This window comes from Rattus norvegicus, chromosome 7 (assembly GCF_036323735.1).
Source record: "Rattus norvegicus strain BN/NHsdMcwi chromosome 7, GRCr8, whole genome shotgun sequence".
NCBI classification, from domain to species: domain Eukaryota; kingdom Metazoa; phylum Chordata; class Mammalia; order Rodentia; family Muridae; genus Rattus; species Rattus norvegicus.
This window is the reverse complement of record NC_086025.1, coordinates 34,136,404-34,159,048: the sequence shown is the minus strand read 5'-3', so window position 1 is coordinate 34,159,048 and position 22,645 is coordinate 34,136,404. Positions and strand designations below refer to the sequence as shown.

At 39.8% G+C, this 22,645-nt stretch overlaps 1 long non-coding RNA gene across 1 annotated transcript in view; it reads left to right on the top strand.

The window, feature by feature from the left end:
• Positions 1-22,645, top strand: part of LOC120093566 (uncharacterized) — a 43,912-nt gene that overhangs the window by 8,956 nt on the left and 12,311 nt on the right. The gene's annotated exons all lie outside the window — the stretch shown is intronic.

Below are 22,645 nucleotides of genomic sequence, written 5' to 3'. Positions count from 1 at the left end.
TCCAATGCACAGATTTTCTGTAGAAAACAACCCCTCGATAAAGCCTTACTGGCATCAAATGTGCATTTATAAAATGTCTGTCACAGTCCAGCTGCTGCATACAGAGGACAGTGCACACTCTACTTGCGGCTTGAGTCTCAGTTCCTTCCGTATAGATGGCAGAACTTCCAGATACACAGGTAGCTTCAGTGTTACACCTGTCCTGTTCCAACAGATCTGTTAAAGAGGAAAAGAATGTATTTTATGACTAGACAGAACAGCTGAACACAGCAAAGCAAAAGCTTTCATCTTGACCTCCCTAGAAAAAACAATTTCTTCACAAATTGGCCATTTTATGAAAACATTCCAGATTTATGATTTCCTAAGAAAGTAACATCTGGTAAGGCTTTTTAAAAATTTTAATGCATTGAAATTGCAAACAAAACACATACATGTTTAGTTCCAAATAAAAAAATAATTTCATATTTTGTAAACTTGTTTAGAATAAAAGTCAGAGCCAGACAAAGTTGCTTTGGGAGAAAGCAAATTACTTTCTGTTTCATTGTAGCCATTTGCTTTCTATCTTTATCTGTGTGTGTGCCTGTTTACTTATGTACACCAGGTGCCTGCAGATTCGTGCAGAGGGCTTTGGAGCCTCTCTAAATGGATACAGAGGAAGTTTGGATCTACCCCAGGCAAGTGCTAGAACCTGAACTCCAGTCCTCTCCAAGGACAGAAAGTGCTCTTAACCACGGACCCGTCTTCAGCGTTCATTAGCCTCATTTTCAAAACCATAGGTTGGTTCACCACAAACTTGGTTGTGGCTGGTCATCTGAGAATATATTCTCTGTAATGGTCGACTATTGTCTTTTCTGATCTGTATGGTATCTTCCTTTCCATCAGTCACCAGCATGCAGTGAGCTGAGTAACCTATTTCTTCCCTATTACCCTGTGTGACCTAAGGTTTTACAAACACAAGGCATAGGCATTTGACTTTTCCACGTTTCATCCTTCAAGCTTCTAAATGACAGTATTCACAGGCAGCTGCTTAGTTCATTGGCATTCCATCAAGTTCAAGTTTGATCCAAGCTGAATGTTGCTTTGGAGTGTTAATTTTGGGCATCTCAGCTCTGGTTTTCCTGTCCCATTCCAGAACGGAGACTTCAGCATCCACAACTGCTCAGAACAACACTTTAAATGACCCAGTCAGCTCTGTTGTAAAACTTCTCTGTATGTTCTTCCTTTCCACCTCTCTATGTCCAAACTGCATCTTCTCTATAACCCCTACCATTATGCCAAGAATTCAGTGAGGCTGGGAATATGATTCAGCACTTATGAGACTTGTTGCTTAGTTCCCAGCATCCACATCTGGTAGTTTAGATCCATCTGTAACCCCAACTCAAAGGGAAGAGATAGACATCCACATTCAAGACTCCAGAGTTACCTACCTGCCTATTAATGCATATGCCTCCACACAGACACACATTCACATAATTAAAACTAAAATAAAATAAATCTTTAAAGAGTCAGGCTATTTATTACCAGCTTTAGAATACAGCTTCTCCACTTAGAGTTTTTTAAATAAAAAGTTTTTAAAATGTCATTGTGTGGCAGTTATATTTTCTGCCATGCATTTTTTTGAGGGATGGGACCAATCACTCATCTCAAAAATATTAACCCAGAATTGCTCCTGTCTAGAGGAAATACAGTGACAAAGAGTGGAGCAGAAACTGAAGGAAAGGTCATCTAGAGACTATCCCACCTGGGGATACATCCCATATGCAGACACCAAACGCAGACACTATTGCTGATGCCAAGAAGTACTTGCTGACAGAAGCCTGATATAGCTGTCTCCTGAGAGACTCTGTCAGAGCCTGACCAACCCAGATGCAGATCCTTGCAGCCATCAGACTGAGCACGGGGATCTCCATGGAGGAGTTACAGAAAGGACTAAAGGAGTTGAAAGATTTGCAAGCCCATAGAAAGAACAACAATATCAAACAACCAGATCCCTTGGAGCTCCCAAGGACTAAACCACCAACCAAAGAGTACACGTGGAAGGATCCATTACTTCAGCTGCATATGTAGCAGAGGATAGCCTTCTTTAGCATCAGTGGGAGGGAGGCCCTTGGTACTGTGAAGGCTCAGTGCCCTAGCATAGGGGAATGATAGGGTAGTAAGGTGGGAGTTGGTAGGTGGATGGGGGATCACCCGCAGAGAAGCAAGGGGGAGGGGGACGGAATAGGGAGTATGCTGAGGGGAAACCAGGAAAAAGGATACCATTTGAAATGTTAATAAATAAAATAACCAAAAACAGTAGGAGAAAAGTACATAATTATCATAATTAAATCTAACCCACTGTTTCTAAGACCATCTTCCAAGATGATACATAACTCAAAAAAATTTTAGGCATGTAGACACATGGAGAAAATTCATCTGAAATACCTTTGTTTGTTTGACTCACTTCAGGCATCATTCTCTACACTTGGGAGGCCCAGCAAAACTGTTTGCAATGTCATAGGGAATTCACAGTGATGTCAATTTGCAGACTAAAGGAACCTTCACCCTCTGTCGTATATTCTCTCTGTATACCCAGATGATTGATCAGACAGACCCTACAAAGTGAAGTTATTTCAAACACTGTTGAATGTGTCCCCCATTAATGCTTCGCGAGAAGAGCTCCTCATTTTGAGCAATGTCCCATTCTAAGAGTCCCCTGTCTCATATTCTTTTGGGTACTTAGGACTCTTAAGTGGATGAAGACTCAGAGGTGGTGAGCTCACAATGAAGCAAGCTCTGGGAAAATACTCTCTAATGGGAAGTCAAATGGAGAAAGTTCAGAAATAGTGTTTACTAGGAAACAAGGAAAACTGGTATCAGGAGGTACTGCACCCCATTGATGTCACCACCCAGTTGATGTCACCACTCCATTGATGGCACTGAGCCACAGCCGAGGCCAGGAAGATTTGAAGTTTAGTGATATTTAGGACTAACTTGAATGTAGAAGAGAAACTTATCCTTTGTGCCCCATCAACCTGACAATGTGTAAGTCGCCCTGAAGAAAGGTTTACTGCCTCGCACAAGGGAACTCTCTTCCTCCAAGGGACAAGGCTGTGAAATCTCCAAGGGTAAATAAAGTTCTAGCATCTGAAGAACTGTCATGATATTGAAGACAGAGTTTGATACTGGCTAGTGACATCCACCAGTAGAGCCCCCTGTGCTATCGTGTGGAAAACATGGAACCACGCTTTCACAGACATAACATTCACACTACTTTGTGTTGTTGTGAAAATGTCCTTGTGATCTTTGGTTTGTTCAAACCCAAGCTGGGGAGAGATGAAGGCCAGCCTTTTAACAGATTGCCTCTGATATCAGGCATAAAAGCTATACACATATTCAATGATGGTTTGCATAATAATCAAACTCAGAGTAAGCAAGCAGGTAAAAACTAAAAACTTGCCAGGAGTATAAAAGCTCTTAGTCAGCACAAGGTAATTTCTAGATATGACCATGCACACATGCAATCCCAGCACTTGGCAGGTGGAGGCAGAAGGATGGTGAATCTGAGGTGAACATGAAAATGTGAGATGAAGGCAAAATGGCCTTCATCAGGAAGCATGATGCCTTATTGTCTACTCAATGGAGTTTCAACCATGATACCACTTGAAAAAGATAGACAATTCTTCTTCAAATCTCCCCTACTGTGGTGTGACTTTAACCAAGCAAGTGAAAGACCTGTATGACAAGAACTTCAAGCCTTTAAAGAAAGAAATTAAAGAAGCTCTCAGAAGATGAAAAGATCTCCCGTGCTCAGGATTGACAGGATTGATATAGTAAAAATGGCCATCTTGCCAAAAGCAATCTACAGATTCAATGCAATCCCCATTAAAACTCCTACTCAATTTTTCATAGAGTTAGAAAGAGCAATTTGCAAATTTATTTGGAATAACAAAAAAGCCAGAATGGCGTCAACTGTTCTCAGCAATAAAAGAACTTCTGGGAGAATCACTATCCTTGACTTCGAGCTGTATTACAGATCAATCATGATAAAAACTACATAGTATTGGTACATAGACAGGAAGTAAATCAATGGAATAGAATTGAAGACCTAGAAAGGAACCCACACTCCTATGGTCACTTGATCAAATAGCTAAAATGATGCAATAAAAAAACAGCATTTTCAACAAATGGTGCTGGTTCAACTGAAGGTCAGCCTGTAGAAGAATGCATATCAACCCATTCTTATCTCCTTGTACAAAGCTTATGTCCAAATGGATCAAAGCCCTCCACATAAAAACTAGATAAAGTGAAACTAATAGAAGAGAAAGTAGGGAAAAGCCTCGAACACATAGGCACATGGGGAAAATTTCCTGAACAGAACACCAATGGCTTATGCTCTAAAATCAAGAATCGAAAAATCAAAGCTTCTGTAAGGAAAAGGACACTGTCAATAGAATCAAATGGCAACCAACAAATTGGAAAAATATCTTTACCAATCCTACATCCGATAGAGGGCTAATATCCAATATATACAAAGAGCTCAAGAAGTTAGACTCCAGAAAAATAAATAACCCTATGAAAAAATGGAGTAGAGAGCTAAACAAAGAATTCTCAACTGAGGAATACTGAATGGCTCAGAAGCACCTAAAGAAATGTTCAACATCCTTAGTTATCAGAGAAATGCAAATCAAAACAACCCTGAGATTCCACCTCACACCAGTAAGAATGGCAAAGATCAAAAACTCAGGCAACAGCAGATGCTGGCTAGGGTGTGGAGAAAGAGGAACACTCCTCCTTTGCTGGTGGGATTGCAAGCTGGTACAACCACTCTAGAAGTCAGTCCGGCAGTTCCTCAGAAAATTGGACATAGTACTACCTGAGAACCCAGTTATACCACTCCTTGGCATAGACCCAAAAGATGCTGCAACATATAACAAGGACACGTGCTCTACCATGTTCATAGCAACCATATTTATAATAGCCAGAAGTTGGAAAGAACCCAGATGTCCTTCAACAAAGGAATGGATACAGAAAATGTGGTACATTTACACAATGGAATACTACTTAGCTATTTAAAACAATGACTTCATGAAATTGATAGGCAAATGGATGGAACTAGAAAATATCATCCTGAGTGAGGTAAACCAATCACAAAAGAACACACATGGTATACACTCACTGATAAGTGAATATTAGCCCCAAAACTCGGAATACCCAAGATAGAATTTGCAGACCACCACATGAAGCTCAGGAAGAAGGAAGACCAAAGAGTGGATGCTTCAGTCCTTCTTAGAAGGGGAAACAAAATACCCACAGGAGGAAATACAGAGAAAGTATGGAGCAGAGACTGAAGGAAAAGACATCTAGAGACTGCCCCACCTGGGGATCCATCCCATATACAGACATCAAACCCAGACACTATTGCAGATGTCAAGACAAGCTTGCTGACAGGAGTCTCCTATAGCTGTCTCTTGTGAGCCTCTGCCAGAGTCTGACAAATAGAGAAGCAGATGCTTGCAGTCAACCATTGGACTGAGCATGGGGCCCCCAATGGAGGAATTAGAGAAAGGATGAAAGAGCTGAAGGGGTTTGCAACCCATAAGAAGAACAACAAAAACAGCCAACCAGACTACCCATAGCTCCCAGAGACTAAACCACCAACCAAAGAGTACACATGGAGGGACCAATGGCTCCAACCACATATGTAACAGAGGGTGGCCTTATCAGACATTAATGGGAAGAGAGGCCCTTGGTCTTGTGAAGGTTAGATGTTCCAGTGTAGGGAAATGCCAGGGCTGAGAGGTGGGATTAGATGGGTGCGTGGGAGAGCACTCTCATAGAAGCAGGGAGTGGTAGGTTGAGATAGGGGAAATCTGGAAAGGGAATACAAATACACAAATACAGCTTACTAAGCACATATTTATCTTTTTGTCTATGTGGATTCTAGGTAGACCACTTTGCATTAAACAACCAATGAAAGGACACAACTCAGGATAGGTCAATTCTTCCTTCCTTTCTAAGCCTTCATCGGTTGCCTATAGTTCTTCATCTAGGGCTGAGACTCTATGCTGCATTAGCAGGTCTATTCATATTGTCATTACTTGTTTGTGTAGGCATTTTTAAGAGATACAGTTTCACACCTGACTTACTGATCCTCTGAGTCTTACATAGAATTCCTTCCTTGCCCAATTTCTATGATGCTCCTTGAGCTACATATAGGTACAGAAGTTGTATTGAAGATGTATCTTCTGGGGCTGAACTCCCCACAATGTTTTGATCTCTGCACTAAGTCCAGTTGTAAATTTTTTGTGGTGGTCTCTATTTGCTGTATAGAGAATCTTCTATTGTTGGGAGAGTACTAGATACATTTCTTCCCTTTTTCCCCCATTTTTATTAAATTGGGTATTTCTTATTTACATTTCAAATGTTATTATTCCCTTTTCCAGTTCCCAGTCCATCCCAGTTCCTTGCCTCTCCTCCTCTCCTTCGATAAGGGTGTTCCCCTCCCCATCCATCCACCCTTACGGCCCCTGCAACAATCCCCTACACTGGGGGTTCCCCATTCCACTGGTGCCCCAACAAGGCTATTCACTGCTATATATTCAGTTGGAGCCCTGGGTCAGTCCATGTATAGTGTTTGGGTAGTGGTTTAGTCCCTGGAAGCTCTGGTTGGTTGACATTGTTGTTCTAATGGGGTTGCAAGCCACTTCAGCTCTTTCAGTCCTTTCTCTAATTTCTTTAACAGGGGTCCTGTTCTCAGTTCAATGGTTTGTTGCTAGCATTCGCCTCTGTATTTGACATGTTCTGGCTGTGTCTCTCAGGAGAGATCTATATCCAGTTCCTGTCAGCATACACTTCTTTTTTTTAATTTTTTTTATTAATTTGAGTATTTCTTATATACATTTCGAGTGTTATTCCCTTTCCCGGTTTCCGGGCAAACATTGCCCTCCCCCCTCCCCTTCCTTATGGGTGTTCCCCTCACAAACCTCCCCCCATTGCCGCCCTCCCCCCATAGTCTAGTTCACTGGGGGTTCAGTCTTAGCAAGACAGAGGGCTTCCCCTTCCACTGGTGCTCTTACTAGGATATTCATTGCTACCTATGAGGTCAGAGTCCAGGGTCAGTCCATGTATAGTCTTTAGGTAGTGGCTTAGTCCCTGGAAGCTCTGGTTGCTTGGCATTGTTGTACAAATGGGGTCTCGAGTCCCTTCAAGCTTTCTCTGATTCCTTCAACGGGGGTCCTATTCTCAGTTCAGTGGTTTGCTGCTGGCATACGCCTCGGTGTTTGCTGTATTCTGGCTGTGTCTCTCAGGAGAGATCTACATCCGGCTCCTGTCTGCCTGCACTTCTTTGCTTCATCCATCTTGTCTAATTGGGTGGCTGTATATGTATGGGCCACATGTGGGGCAGGCTCTGAATGGGTGTTCCTTCTGTGTCTGTTTTAATCTTTGCCTCTCTATTACCTGCCAAGGGTATTCTTGTTCCCCTTTTAAAGAAGGAATGAAGCATTCACATTTTGATCATCCGTCTTCAGTTTCATGTGTTCTATGCATCTAGGGTAATTCAAGCATTTGGGCTAGTAGCCACTTATCAATGAGTGCATACCATGTGTGTTTTTCTGTGATTGGGTTACCTCACTCAGGATGATATTTTCCAGTTCCAACCATTTGTCTATGAATTTCATAAAGTCATTGTTTTTGATAGCTGAGTAATATTCCATTGTGTAGATGTACCACATTTTTCTGTATCCATTCCTCTGTTGAAGGGCATCTGGGTTCTTTCCAGCTTCTGGCTATTATAAATAAGGCTGCGATGAACATAGTGGAGCACATGTCTTATTTCTATGTTGGGGCATCTTTTGGGTATATGCCCAAGAGAGGTATAGCTGGATCCTCAGGCAGTTCAATGTCCAATTTTCTGAGGAACCTCCAGACTGATTTCCAGAATGGTTTTACCAGTCTGAAAGCCCACCAACAATGGAGGAGTGATCCTCTTTCTCCGCATCCTCGCCAGCATCTGCTGTCACCTGAGTTTTTGATCTTAGCCATTCTCACTGGTGTGAGGTGAAATCTCAGGGTTGTTTTGATTTGCATTTCCCTTATGACTAAAGATGTTGAACATTTCTTTAGGTGTTTCTCAGCCATTCGGCATTCCTCAGCTGTGAATTCTTTGTTTAGCTCTGAACCCCATTTTTAATAGGGTTATTTGTTTCCCTGCGGTCTAACTTCTTGAGTTCTTTGTATATTTTGGATATAAGGCCTCTATCTGTTGTAGGATTGGTAAAGATCTTTTCCCAATCTGTTGGTTGCCGTTTTGTCCTAACCACAGTGTCCTTTGCCTTACAAAAGCTTTGCAGTTTTATGAGATCCCATTTGTCGATTCTTGATCTTAGAGCGTAAGCCATTGGTGTTTTGTTCAGGAAATTTTTTCCAGTGCCCATGTGTTCCAGATGCTTCCCTAGTTTTTCTTCTATTAGTTTGAGTGTGTCTGGTTTGACGTGGAGGTCCTTGATCCACTTGGACTTAAGCTTTGTACAGGGTGATAAGCATGGATCGATCTGCATTCTTCTACATGTTGACCTCCAGTTGAACCAGCACCATGTGCTGAAAATGCTATCTTTTTTCCATTGGATGGTTTTGGCTCCTTTGTCAAAAATCAAGTGACCATAGGTGTGTGGGTTCATTTCTGGGTCTTCAATTCTGTTCCATTGGTCTATCTGTCTGTCTCTGTACCAATACCATGCAGTTTTTATCACTATTGCTCTGTAATACTGCTTGAGTTCAGGGATAGTGATTCCCCCTGAAGTCCTTTTATTGTTGAGGATAGCTTTAGCTATCCTGGGTTTTTTGTTATCCCAGATGAATTTGCAAATTGTTCTGTCTAACTCTTTGAAGAATTGGATTGGTATTTTGATGGGGATTGCATTGAATCTGTAGATTGCTTTTGGTAAAATGTCCATTTTTACTATATTAATCCTGCCAATCCATGAGCATGGGAGATCTTTCCATCTTCTGAGGTCTTCTTCAATTACTTTCTTCAGAGTCTTGAAGTTCTTATTGTACAAATCTTTTACTTGCTTGGTTAAAGTCACACCGAGGTACTTTATATTATTTGGGTCTATTAGGAAGGGTGTCGTTTCCCTAATTTCTTTCTCGGCTTGTTTCTCTTTTGTATAGAGGAAGGCAACTGATTTATTTGAGTTAATTTTATACCCAGCCACTTTGCTGAAGTTGTTTATCAGCTTTAGTAGTTCTCTGGTGGAACTTTTGGGATCACTTAAATATACTATCATATCATCTGCAAATAGTGATATTTTGACCTCTTCTTTTCTGATCTGTATCCCCTTGATCTCCTTTTGTTGTCTGATTGCTCTGGCTAGAACTTCAAGAACTATATTGAATAAGAAGGGAGAGAGTGGGCAGCCTTGTCTAGTCCCTGATTTTAGTGGGATTGCTTCAAGTTTCTCTCCATTTAGTTTAATGTTAGCAACTGGTTTGCTGTATATGGCTTTTACTATGTTTAGGTATGGGCCTTGAATTCCTATTCTTTCCAGGACATTTATCATGAAGGGGTGTTGAATTTTGTCAAATGCTTTCTCAGCATCTAATGAAATGATCATGTGGTTCTGTTCTTTTAGTTTGTTTATATAATGGATCACATTGATGGTTTTCAGTATATTAAACCATCCCTGCATGCCTGGGATGAAGCCTACTTGATCATGGTGGATGATTGTTTTGATGTGCTCTTGAATTCGGTTTGCCAGAATTTTATTGAGTATTTTTGCGTTGATATTCATAAGGGAAATTGGTCTGAAGTTCTCTTTCTTTGTTGGGTCTTTGTGTGGTTTAGGTATAAGAGTAATTGTGGCTTCATAGAAGGAATTCGGTAGTGCTCCATCTGTTTCAATTTTGTGGAATAGTTTGGATAATATTGGTATGAGGTCTTCTATGAAGGTTTGATAGAATTCTGCACTAAACCCGTCTGGACCTGGGCTCTTTTTGGTTGGGAGACCTTTAATGACTGCTTCTATTTCCTTAGGAGTTATGGGGTTGTTTAACTGGTTTATCTGTTCCTGATTTAACCTCGATACCTGGTATCTGTCTAGGAAATTGTCCATTTCCTGCAGATTTTCAAGTTTTGTTGAATATAGGTTTTTATAGTAAGATCTGATGATTTTTTGAATTTCCTCTGAATCTGTAGTTATGTCTCCCTTTTCATTTCTGATTTTGTTAATTTGGACGCACTCTCTGTGTCCTCTCGTTAGTCTGGCTAAGGGTTTATCTATCTTGTTGATTTTCTCAAAGAACCAACTTTTGGTTCTGTTGATTGTTTCTATGGTCCTTTTTGTTTCTACTTGGTTGATTTCAGCTCTGAGTTTGATTATTTCCTGCCTTCTACTCCTCCTGGGTGTATTTGCTTCTTTTTGTTCTAGAGCTTTTAGGTGTGCTGTCAAGCTGCTGACATATGCTCTTTCCTGTTTCTTTCTGCAGGCACTCAGCGCTATGAGTTTTCCTCTTAGCACAGCTTTCATTGTGTCCCATAAGTTTGGGTATGTTGTACCTTCATTTTCATTAAATTCTAAAAAGTTTTTAATTTCTTTCTTTATTTCGCTTCATCCATCTTACCTAGTTTTGGTGGCTGTATATATAAGGGCCACATGTGGGGCAGGCTCTGAATGGCTGTTACTTCAGTCTCTGCTCTAAACTTTGCCTCCCTATCCCCTCCTATAGATATTTTTGTTCCCCTTTTAAAGAAGGAATGAAGCATCCATAGTTTGGTCATCCTTCTTGAGTTTCATGTGGTCTGTGCATTGCATCTTGGGTAATTCGAACTTTTGGGCAAATATCCACTTATCAATGAGTACATACCATGTGTATTTTTCTGTGATTGGGTTATCTCACTCAGGATGATATTTTCTAGTTCCATCCATTTGCTTATGAATTTCATGAAGTCATTGTTTTTGATAACTGAGTAGTACTCCATTATGTACATGCACCACATTTTCTGTATCCATTTCTCTGTTGAAGGGCATCTGGATTCTTTCCAGCTTCTGGCTATTATAAATAATGCTGCTATGAACATAGTAGAGCATGTGTCTTTGTTGGATGTTGGAGCATCTTTTTGGTATATGCCCAGGAGAAGTGTAGCTGGGTCCAAGATAGTGCAATGTCCAATTTTCTGAGGAACCTCCAGACTGATTTCCAGAATGGTTGTACCAGTTTGCAATTCCACCAACAATGGAGGAGTGTTCCTCTTTCTCCACATCCTTGCCAGCATCTGCTGTTGTCTGAGTTTTTGATCTTTGCCATTCTGACTGGTGTGAGGTGGAATCTCAGGGTCGTTTTGATTTGCATTTCCCTAATGACTAAGGATGTTGGACATTTCTTTAGGTGCTTCCAAGCCACTTGATATTCCTCAGCTGTAAATTCTTTGTTTATTTCTGTACCCCATTTTTTTTCTTTTCTTTTTTTCCGGAGCTGGGGACCGAACCCAGGGCCTTGTGCTTGCTAGGCAAGCACTCTACCACTGAGCCAAATCCCCAACCCCTCTGTACCCCATTTTTAATAGGGTTATTTGGCTCTCTGGAGTCTAACTTCTTGAGTTCTTTGTATATTTTAGATATTAGCCCTCTATCGGATATAGAATTGTTTTCTATGTGCATATAGAATAAGTTTTAGAACATAATTAAGGATTATGCTGGTCTAGAAAAGCAGCAGTACTAGATTCTCTTCTAAAATCTATGGCCTCATTTGCCACATTGCTAGGTTTCTAAAACTAGGTGTGATTTGCTGTCTGTTATTGGGCCCTAAGTTACCTTAGAAAGCTATAGGATACCACTAAGATATGAGTGATATGGTTGCACCTTTAGAATATCTTGCCATGCTAGTCAGTGTGTTGTTTTTAGCTCTCCTAAAATACTGTTCTATTGCTTTGAAGGCAAGTCACCATGACCAAGACAACTATTGTAAGAGAAAACATTTAACTGGAGATTTGCTTATAGTTTCATAGATTTAGCTCATTATCATCATAACAGGGAACATTGACAGCAGAACTGCAAGAGCTAAGGCAGTAGCTGAGAGCTTCTTCCAAATCTTTAGACAGAAAAAGAGAGAGAATCCAAGCTTGGCATGCTCTTTTGAAACATCAAAGCCCACTCTCCAATTATACCTTTCCTCCAATAAGGCCCCACCTCTTATTATTTCTGAAGGGCCAGGAAAATTCAGACCCCCTAGCAAACAGAGTAGAGCCAAAAATGTAGGTTAGCCAGTTCAGTGACTCTGTTCCAGGAACTTGACTGACTATAGAACTGATAATTACACCACTCAGTTCGACAACTCTCTCCCAGGAGCTAGCTGACCATAAAGTTAGATTAAAATCTTAGAGGACAATCTTGAGAAGTAGGAAGCTTCTCCCAGGAACTGGTGGACCATAAAGTTAAATATTCTTGAGAAACAGGAAGCTTCTCCTTGTGATTTTTCACTGGTATTCTCGACATTTTCCAATGACGCCTACCCCCTTGGTTGTGGTTTCTTCCTTTAAATTCCATTTCTCTTAGCTACTTGTGTTCAGACTCCTCTGCCTCTGTGTGGGATACGAGTCTCGACCCCTGTGCACTGGTTCCTATCAATAAACCTTGTGTAAATTACAGCAAGGACGGTCTTACATGAGTTCTTGGGAGGTTGCGTCATCCCAAGACTTGAGTGAGGGTCTCCCCGCTCTGGGGATCTTTCACTTCTAATCTTTAAAAAAGAAAAAGTGACTGTGGTGATTTGAATATTCTTGGCACAGGGAGTGGCACTATTAGGATGTATGGTCTTGTTGGAGTTGGTGTGACATTGTGGGACCAAGTGTGTCACTGTGGGGATGGGCACTGAGATGCTAACCACATGGAAACCAATCTTCTCCTAGTGTCCTTCAGATGAAGATGTAGACTCTCAGCTCCTCCTGCACCATGGCTGCCTGGACACTGCCTGGTATCATCTTATACTAATGTAAGCTTAGTTACCATTTTATTCCTGTAAACAGATACCCTGACCAAAGGAAGGTGTCTTCTGTGGCTCCTTGGATAGTAATAAATTTTTAACATTTCTGTAAAACATTTCATTTGCATAGAGGTCAAACTGATGACAATTTGTGTTAGTTGGTTCTCTTCTTCCACTATGTGAGGTCCGAAGATCAAACTGAGACCATAAAGTTTGGCAGCAAGTGCTTTCTGTCTTACTAGACTACATAAACAATTCTTAATAGAACCATGAAAAGAAAATTGTTAAACTCTAGTCCTTCTTGACTCCCAGCTCTTCTAATTTTTAGGTACCCTCTTCAACAAGTCTCTGAATCTTGGGATGGGCACATTGACATAGATGTCCTCTTTATATATGTTGCTTAAACACTTTAATAATTCTCTTTATCTTCTGAGACTATAATATAATTACACAATTTCTCTTTTCTTTTCATCCTTCCAACACCCCATGTATATTTTTTTGACTTCATTCCAATTGATGGCCTCTTCGTTCATTAATTCAGACTGAGCTCGAGGAACCCTAGTAGGGAGGCTGACAGAAGGACTTGGAGGAGCAGAGGGGGACTTCAACCCCATAAGAACAACGTTTGCTGACTGAACTACCCAGTGCTCCCAGGGGCTAAACCATTACCAAGAAGTGTACAGTAAAGATCTATGGCACCATATACATATGTAGCAGAGGATGGCATTGTCTGGCATCAATAGATGGGGAGGCCCTTGGTCCTGTGGAGGTTTGATGCCCTAGAGTTGTGAGATGCAGGAGCAGTGGGGCAGGAGAGGGTGGGTGGGTAGAGGAGCACCCTCATAGAGGAAAAGGGGAGGGAACAGAGGGCAGATGTGGGATGAGGGGTTGTGGCGGGGTAACTGGGAAGTGGGATATCACTTGAAGTGTAAACAAATGTAATGATTAATTTTTAAAAAATTATTTTTATATATTATATATTCATATATACATACATATCCCTAAATACATAGGTAGAAACTGCTCAATCTGTATAAATTTACTTACTTTTTTAGCTCTGTCCATTTGTTCTTGGATAACCCACCAGTATGCTTTTTCCTGGGGAAGACTATTTCTCCCACTCAAAGCATGCATGCCTAATATGCATCCCTGTAGTTCTTTGTGAAGGCTTAAGGTCTATGGGCTTTCCCAAGTCTGCTTTATCACATTTATTAAACCATAATGGTCCCAAATCTCTGTCCTCAGATCATCACACAAGTGTAGTCTTCTCTCATCCTTAAGGAATCTACTCTTTAAAACAAATGGAAAATTTTAGCAAAAACTACACCCTATTGTAATGCAGAGTTGTGGAGTCCAGTCCCAAAGGATACATTTACAAAACAATTCCTGAAGAGGGAGGGGAAAGACTGTTTGTGCCAAAAGTCTGGGAGTTTGCTGTGAGACTGTGTCTTCTAGTGATAGCAGAAGCCACACCCATGTAGTCTCACTCTGACTGCCCAAGCATGAGCTGAAGGAGGGTGACAAAGTAGTCATCTAATTTCTTGATCAATTAAAGATTTAACAATGAGCTGATAGTCAAATAGCTTATTTGACTGAAAAATGCTTTTGCTACTTAAAACTGTGTATTTTAACTGGGCCCTTTCACTTAAAAAATAATACTAATCTGGTCAATTGAATGAGGTTTAGAGTTCCCATTTTACAGAATTTACTCCTATCCAAAGAAACTTCAGATAATGCCATATATACTTGATATTTATACTTCCTTGAGCAACATATAGAGAGCAACTGAGAGGCAGCTCAGATGACTGTGGAAGTTAATGTTTCTTACATTTATTATAATAATTAACATTTTTACCTTACAGAGCCTCATATATCTGTGATTATCTTCCTATACAAAATTAAAGCAACTATATTATCTCAAATATGAGATTAATGTTACATTCATGCTTAGGTCTTCAGACTCTTGTTTTAATTCATTCTTTCATGTTTTTGGAAAACACCAGTATATTGAACAATTTGGGATTTTCAAATGTGTTGGCCACAGTGTTTTATGTCCCTTAGTTTATGCTCATAGTTAGTTTTCCATTAATGCATACAATATACTTATATTTCATAAAATAGATGATATTGTGCAGAGATAGTGATAAAGTTGAGATTTGAGATACTATAAATGTCAAACCTAGTGCCCAGTGGTTCTGCTACATCTTGCCTCCATGACAGCCCTGATTATCAATCAGACCTTAAATACAGAAGGGAAAATGAAAACTGATAGTATTGCTCTGGTTTTGACAAAATTTCTGTAGAAAAACATAACAACTGCTGGACTGAGAAAAGTTATCTAATTCTGAACTGTCAAAATTGCTAGTTCAATGATTCCAAATTTCTTAGCACTTGATTGCCCTCTTATAGTAGCTGCATTCTTCCTAAATAATTATTGACTAAACCTGGTTTATATCCTGAAGAAATTTATTTTCATGTTTGTGTGAAAAATGTAGTTATGAATCATGTAGGCACATAATTTATGTATTCAGACTGATCCATTAATGTGTGTTTTTACTTGCATTAAATTATTCCATGAAATTAATTGCAAATTTTACCAAACTACTTTTTCTTTGGTTGACATACAAACACAGAATTTATTGATTTATAGCATGGGCAAATATTAAAATTCAGAAGCTATATTTTATTCCAAAGAAGAAGCATATTGGCTTGAGAAAAGCGATTTATTTGCCTAATGAAAATGTTTAATAAAATATGAAAATGCAATATACATAAAACAGCTTCAACAATCAATTAAATATTATTTTAAAAATTTATTTCTTCCAGGCCTAATCATTCTCACAGTAATTTATACAAAACAGAATCCGATGATGGCTCTTAACACAGAATCTCTGCGATATGTCAGTACAAACATGGAGTCTGGGCAAGATGACTTCCAGAGAAAAGAATGTGAAGCAAAAAATGCTTGTATTTATGATTGCATTAATTTATATTCAGTAAATGAGCAATGGTGTCTTGTTAACCATTCTTATTATGAATCACATGTTCATCACTTCATTTCTGAGAGAAAATGGATATCTTTTTTCCCTATATATTTGGTCTATAAATTATGTTCAAAGTGAGGAAAACAAGTATCCTAATTAAGCTATTGGGGGCTTTCACTATTAGATAAGTAGCACAATGTGCTGGAACACTTTTGTTCATTACTCAACTTCCCAACATCATAAAGAATATGAAGGGCCAGGCGGTTGTGGTGCATGTGATCGATGCCAGCACTTGGGAAGCAAAGACAGGTGGATCTCTATGAGTTCAAGGCCAGCATGATCTATAGAGTGAGTTACAGGACAGCCAACACTGTCCAGAGAAACCCAGGAATCCTATCTTAAAAATATCGAAACAAACAGGGATATGAATATTTTTAAAACTGCATATTCCATTTACAATGAAATAGAATGCATTGAAACCATCCAAATCTCATTATGCTACAACTCTCTTTGAGTATAGGATGCTTTTGTTTTGTTTTATGTTTGTTCGCTTGGTGTTATCACTACTTTATCCCGGTCTCAAAATCAACACAGTTGTTACATGGTATTCCCATGTACACTGAGTTAGTGAATCATTGAACATGAAACATGGAATAAGAGCAAGAAGGGGAACTGGAGAGCTGGCTCAGCAGTTTAGAGCAATGGCAACTCTTCCAGAGGTCCTGAGTTCAATTCTCAGCAACAACATGGTGCCTCACAAACATCTGTAATGGGATCCAATGCCCTCTTCTAATGTATCTGAAGACAGGGACAGTGTATTAAAATATATACAAATAAATGAATTTCTTTAAAAGAGCAAGAAGGGGACAGTTGGTACCGTCTTCTTACTTGAAACTGGCTGAAGGCAATGTCTGTATGCTCCCATAGTGCCCTAGTTATAGAGATGGCAGCCACCTGAATAATAAGAAAGTGACTCTTGTTTACGTCCTTCAAGTTGGCACCATTTTAGAATATCACATTTTAAAATAAGATTCTTCTATAAAATATACCAATTTGAAATGTTTTCCTAAATGTTTTGAACAAGACTACAAAGTCTAAATATACCCCTACTGTCTACATACACAACTTACCTTCATGAAATGCATATGCTTTACCTTTCACTAATATGTTATGTGATAGTAGGGGTGAGATAAAGAATATCCTTTCTCGAAATGTGTGCTCTTTGCTTTTAATTAGAATTTTTTGTGGTGTTACGGGTTATATATGAAGCATCCTCTGAATGACTCATAGTTGAAAGTTTGGTTCAGGTCTGGTGGAGTTACAGGGAGGACGGTGAGGGATGAGGGCACTGATTTCATTATTGGATCAATCTGTTGATGGACAAACAGGAGGTAGAATGGGAAAAGAGAAAATAAATCATTGGGGGTGGGCCTTGGGAAGGTGTGTGCTGTCTCAAGCTCTTCTCTGCTTACTGGTCCTCCTGAGGCCATGAGGTGTTTCAAGTTTTATAGAAAGGAAGTGAGCCAGCCATGGACTGAAACAACTGAAACCATAAGCCGAAGTGAGTTCTTTCTCCTTTTAAATTGTCTGACAAATTTGTCTGTGTGTTGGGAGGTGGGTATGTGAGAAAACACTTGGTCCATAGGACACATTGCTGGCTAGGTTAGCTCTCTCTTTTATTCACGAGTGACCACAACTGAGTCAGCTCCTAAACTTCCCACAGGCCCACAAAAACTTGGTACAAAGTAGACACTCAAAAGTGTCTTTGCTTTTAATATTCAAGAATTATAAAGTAATCTTTTGATGACTACTGTGCAGAGTGCCGCTGTTACAAGCAAGATTATGGTCAACTCAGAGGGGTGAACAAGGAAGAGGTGGTTACAGCAAAAGAGGGAACAAAATTATTGAAGTACTTTTTCAGAAACAAGCATTTTGTTTTGACCATGAACTACAACAACTATGAGAACTGCATATCGCCCCAAAGTTGTAGTAGTGAGTGGCACTTATGTTTTGTTAGTAAACAACCATTCTATAATTAGACTCAATACCCGACTGACAGGGATATATCACCTCTGGTCTTGAAAAGTCATCCCAGGGTTAGTGAGGTCATAGAACTTATAGGAGAGCCTGCTAACACCACCTTCCTATCAGTGTAATCTCTAAATGCATTCTAAATGCTTGTCATTATATAAATAGGTAAGTGCAGATCTCATCCATCATCAAAGAAAATAGTTTTTTTCACTAGAAGGAATCTATTACGGAAAGCCATAATGAGCCAAAATTTAGGGAACAACTGACTTCAGAGTGCCTAGCCCCACTTAGAAATGTCTTAAATACAACTCTTAAGGTCAAGGGATATTGCCTGAAGAGCGAGCACAAACACTGTAAGAGCCAGAGGACCAAGAATACTGTACCAAGTGATACTGTGCCTCCTAGCCCTGACAGGAAAGCTGCAAATCATGGATTCTCAACATGGCTGCCTAAGCAATTCCAACACCAGTGGATATCATACTGCAGATACGTGAAGTCTCATGGGGGCTTGCCCACGATTATAAACTACAAATAACTAATGGCAGAGAGAGAGAGAGAGAGAGAGAGAGAGAGAGAGAGAGAGAGAGAGAGAAGAATTAGCCTTCCTTTAGGATTGTTTATTCAAATACAATGTAGTCTTCTCTAGAAACATATATGCAAGCAACATTAAAAAGAGTCAGCAGGTTGTAATTGTAAGTTGTGTGTGTGTGTGTGTGTGTGTGTGTGTGTGTGTGTGTGTGTGTGTGTGTGTGCAGTAATAAAGAAGAAGAGACTGACATTGGAAGGGATCAAGAGAGGTAGACATAGTGGGGTAGAAAAAAGGAAGGGGAAGTGATATAAATATATTTTAACTAAGTACACATTTTAAATCTGTAATGCTTCCAGATGGAGCTAGAAGAATGCATTTTTCAATGTTTCTAAAATGTCTTGTAGGCAGTGGAGTTAGTGACTGGTTGAAAGGAAAAGGACATATGTGTATGAACAAATTGCATTGACATAGAAAAACATAATAAGAAATTGAGGACCCAGCTATACCACTCCTGGGCATATACCCAGAAGATGCTCCAACATATAACAAGGACACATGCTCCACTATGTTCATAGCAGCCTTATTTATAATACCCAAAAGCTGGAAAGAACCTAGATGTCCTTCAACAGAGGAATGGATACAGAAAATGTGTTACATCTACACAATGGAATATTACTCAGCTATCAAAAACAATGACTACATGAAATTCATAGGCAAATGTATGGAACTAGAAAATATCGTCCTGAGTGAAGTAACCCAATCACATAAAAACACACATGGTATGCACTCACTGATAAGTGGATATTAGCCAAAAAGCTCGGAATATTCAAGATACAATCTACAGACCACATGAAGCACAAGAAAAAGGACAACCAAAGTGCAGATGTTTCAGTCCTTCTTAGAAGGGGGAACAAAAATATTCATAGAAGATATGGAGACAAAGTTTGAAGCAGAGACTGAAGGAATGGCCATTCAGAGCCTGCCCCACCTGGGAATACAGCCCATATACATACAGCCACCTAACCCAGACAATATGGCTGATGCCAAGAAGTATGTGCTGATAGGAGCTTGATATAGCTGTCTCCTGAGAGTCTCAGCCAGAGCCTGACAAATACAGAGGCAGATGCTAGCAGCACACCCTTGAAATGAGAACGGGTTCCTCACTGGAGGAGTTAGAAAAGGATTGAAGGAGCTGAAGGGGTTTGCAACCTCATAAAGACAACAATACAGGTACTAAACCACCATCCAAAGAGTACACATGGACAGATCCATGGCTCCAGCTGCATATGTAGCAGAGGATGGCCTTGTTGGGCACCAATGGGAGGAGAAGCCCTTGGTCCTGCCAAGTCTGGACCTCCCCCAATGTAGGTGAATGTCATGGCAGGGAGGCAGGAAAGGGTGGGTGATGGGGGGGACACCCTCATAGAAGAAGGAGAGGGGGACAGGATAGGGGGTTTATGGACAGGAAACTGGGAAAGGTGATATCATTTGAAATGTAAATGAAAAATATCCATTAAAATAAAAAGAAAAAAGTTTTATCATCACTATAAGAAATCAAAATATACACAGAATATATGTTCTTCTGGGACTACACTGCAGTTCGTTCACATGCAGGAAACATGAGAGCTCTCTAAAGAAACCAGACTATGCACAAGTCTATGCACAAAAGGAATTTTGCCAGTGGGTTTCCAGCCATGGTTCCACAGAATAGTAGTTTAACAATGTCAGTAAATTTAATGTTGATTGTGTATCCGTGTATCCGTCTTGAAAAATCTCTACTTCAGTGAAATTTCAATAAAATATGTGAACAGAAAAGGTGAGAGAGAGAGAGAGAGAGAGAGAGAGAGAGAGAGAGAGAGGAGAAGAGAGAAGAGAGAAGAGAGAAGAGAAGGGAGATTTAATATGTGAAATCCATGACAGAATACTTGAAAATATCTATCTCTGACCTAAATGAGGTTTTCCCAAGCTGGGAAGCTATGCTCACATTTCAGAAATCGTTTCCTAAATATCACCTTTATATTTACAGAAGGTATTTCTGTTGTTGTTTTCTGTTTTCCTGGGTAACTACTCAAAATTCTGAAGCAAGTTGGTAAATGTATATATAAAATATTGATAACTGACATAGGCACTTTTTCTGAGGAATTCTCATTTCATTAATGACTGTCTTTCACAGATCATTCTGTAAGGCACTTTCGCTAGAATTACGGTAAGAAAAGAAATGTGGCTCCAGTGCAGATCTCACATCCCCATGCCCTCACCCGCAGTCTCTGCAGTAGTTTTATGAGGATGAAACCCTGTGGAATGCTTTCCAAATTCTAGCCTCTAAGCACTAAAGAAAGACAAGAACTATAAGAATAAACAAGTCGAAAAATACAATGTGTTCTGAGGAGCATGGGTCAAACAGCACATCTTTCACCAAAGTGGTTATTACAGAACAAGTGAAAAACATTGCAACGAAAAATTATGGGCACATATTATCATGAAAAGTGCAAAGGGTGCAAACATGATTTACAGGATTCCAGTGCTGACCTACTTAATATCCAGAGCACTTATGGCCTCTGGTTATGACTATTTCCTTTCTTACATTAGATCACAAATAAAACATCAGAGTTTGGCTAACCGGCTTAGATACGAAACAGATCCACTCAAAAGTGCAGCCTGTATTCCCAAGGCCTTAATTAACCAAAAGTACTAATAGCCATTTTTACTACTTCCTGAAATAGAATAAGTCAACCTTCATGACAGTTTTTTTTTTCCTCACAAAATGTTTTGGGTTAGCCTTAGATTAAAAGGTATGGTTAAATGCACATGATACATTGTTTCGGAGTTCTTTAGCTTTGGTATACTCTATATTTTTGCAACCGGTTTTTACTGAGGTAGCCACAGAATGACAGAGTGGTTTTAAACTGCTGAGAAAGCACAATGTTTTCATGAAACTGGGCCATAGAAAAGCTCTGTCTTTGCCATCGTATCCCATTTTCCCCCACAGTAGCAGTTCCCTGAGGAAAGGAAGCATTTTCAGCAGTCCACTCTCAGGGTCTTTGGGTATGAGGTTTTCGAAGGATTCTTGTGGCAAAGAGCCCATCCTATCTGACAGTCAGGTACACAAGGATTTCCCCCAGCCATGCTTTATAACACAGCCTTTGATTCAACCTTTATGGTCTGGTGTTGGCACTGAGGGGGATTCTTTGTAGTCTAGATTAGTTTCATATCGTTGCTGAAATTGTATCATTTCCTCAAAATTCGGTAAATTGACCTAAGATCTAGCACCTTGAAACAACACAAATTTATCCTACAGTCAGTCCTACCATTAAGATTCTGAACAGATCCAGCTACACTAAGAGGAAGAGAGAGGCAGGGTTGCGTTTGTTCATGGAGACTCTGGAGTAGAATCTGTCTTCTCTCTACTCCAGTATGTCCATCCTGCCCATTGCTTGTAACTGATAGCTGACTTTCATCTCCAAATCAAAGAGGGCTGGCCTAGTCTTTCATCAACACATCACTGTGCCATTACCTCTGTTCCTCCTCACTTGATGACCCATGTGATTACATCAGGCACATCTGGACATCCTTGGAGAAACTCCCAATTTTGAGGTCAGCTAATTGCTACATTAATTCCCATTCCTTGGGGAATGTATTCTCAAGCCATGGGTCTCTTTGAGGACTCTTCTGCCTGCCATAGAGTCTGACCCAAATTCAGACTTCTTTGATATGTAGACATACATTATCATCAACTCTAACTTCATAAGTAGAAAAAACAGAGCATTATGCCTTGTTGCTGTAATGGCTACAATATATTTAACACTATAATCTTGGTGTTGTATTCAGTCAAATGGAATTGAGTTCTCTCAATTTAGTAGAAATGGAACATTTTTTTCTGTTCAATTTTCTTGCCTGTTTCATGTAGTTGTGAGCGATAGTGACCACAACAAAGGTTGACATCCACAGACCTTGAATTTCCTTTACCGTGCTATACAAATGTATAAAGTGGGAATGGATGAATATAAAAATCCAGGATACCTTAACCCATACCAAGCCAAATCCATCCTCCAGTATAATTTTCATTGGCAATAAAGTTGATATTTTATACCACAGTGAATCATCTACATCCAAAATAAGTTCACTTATTACAGCCCAACAG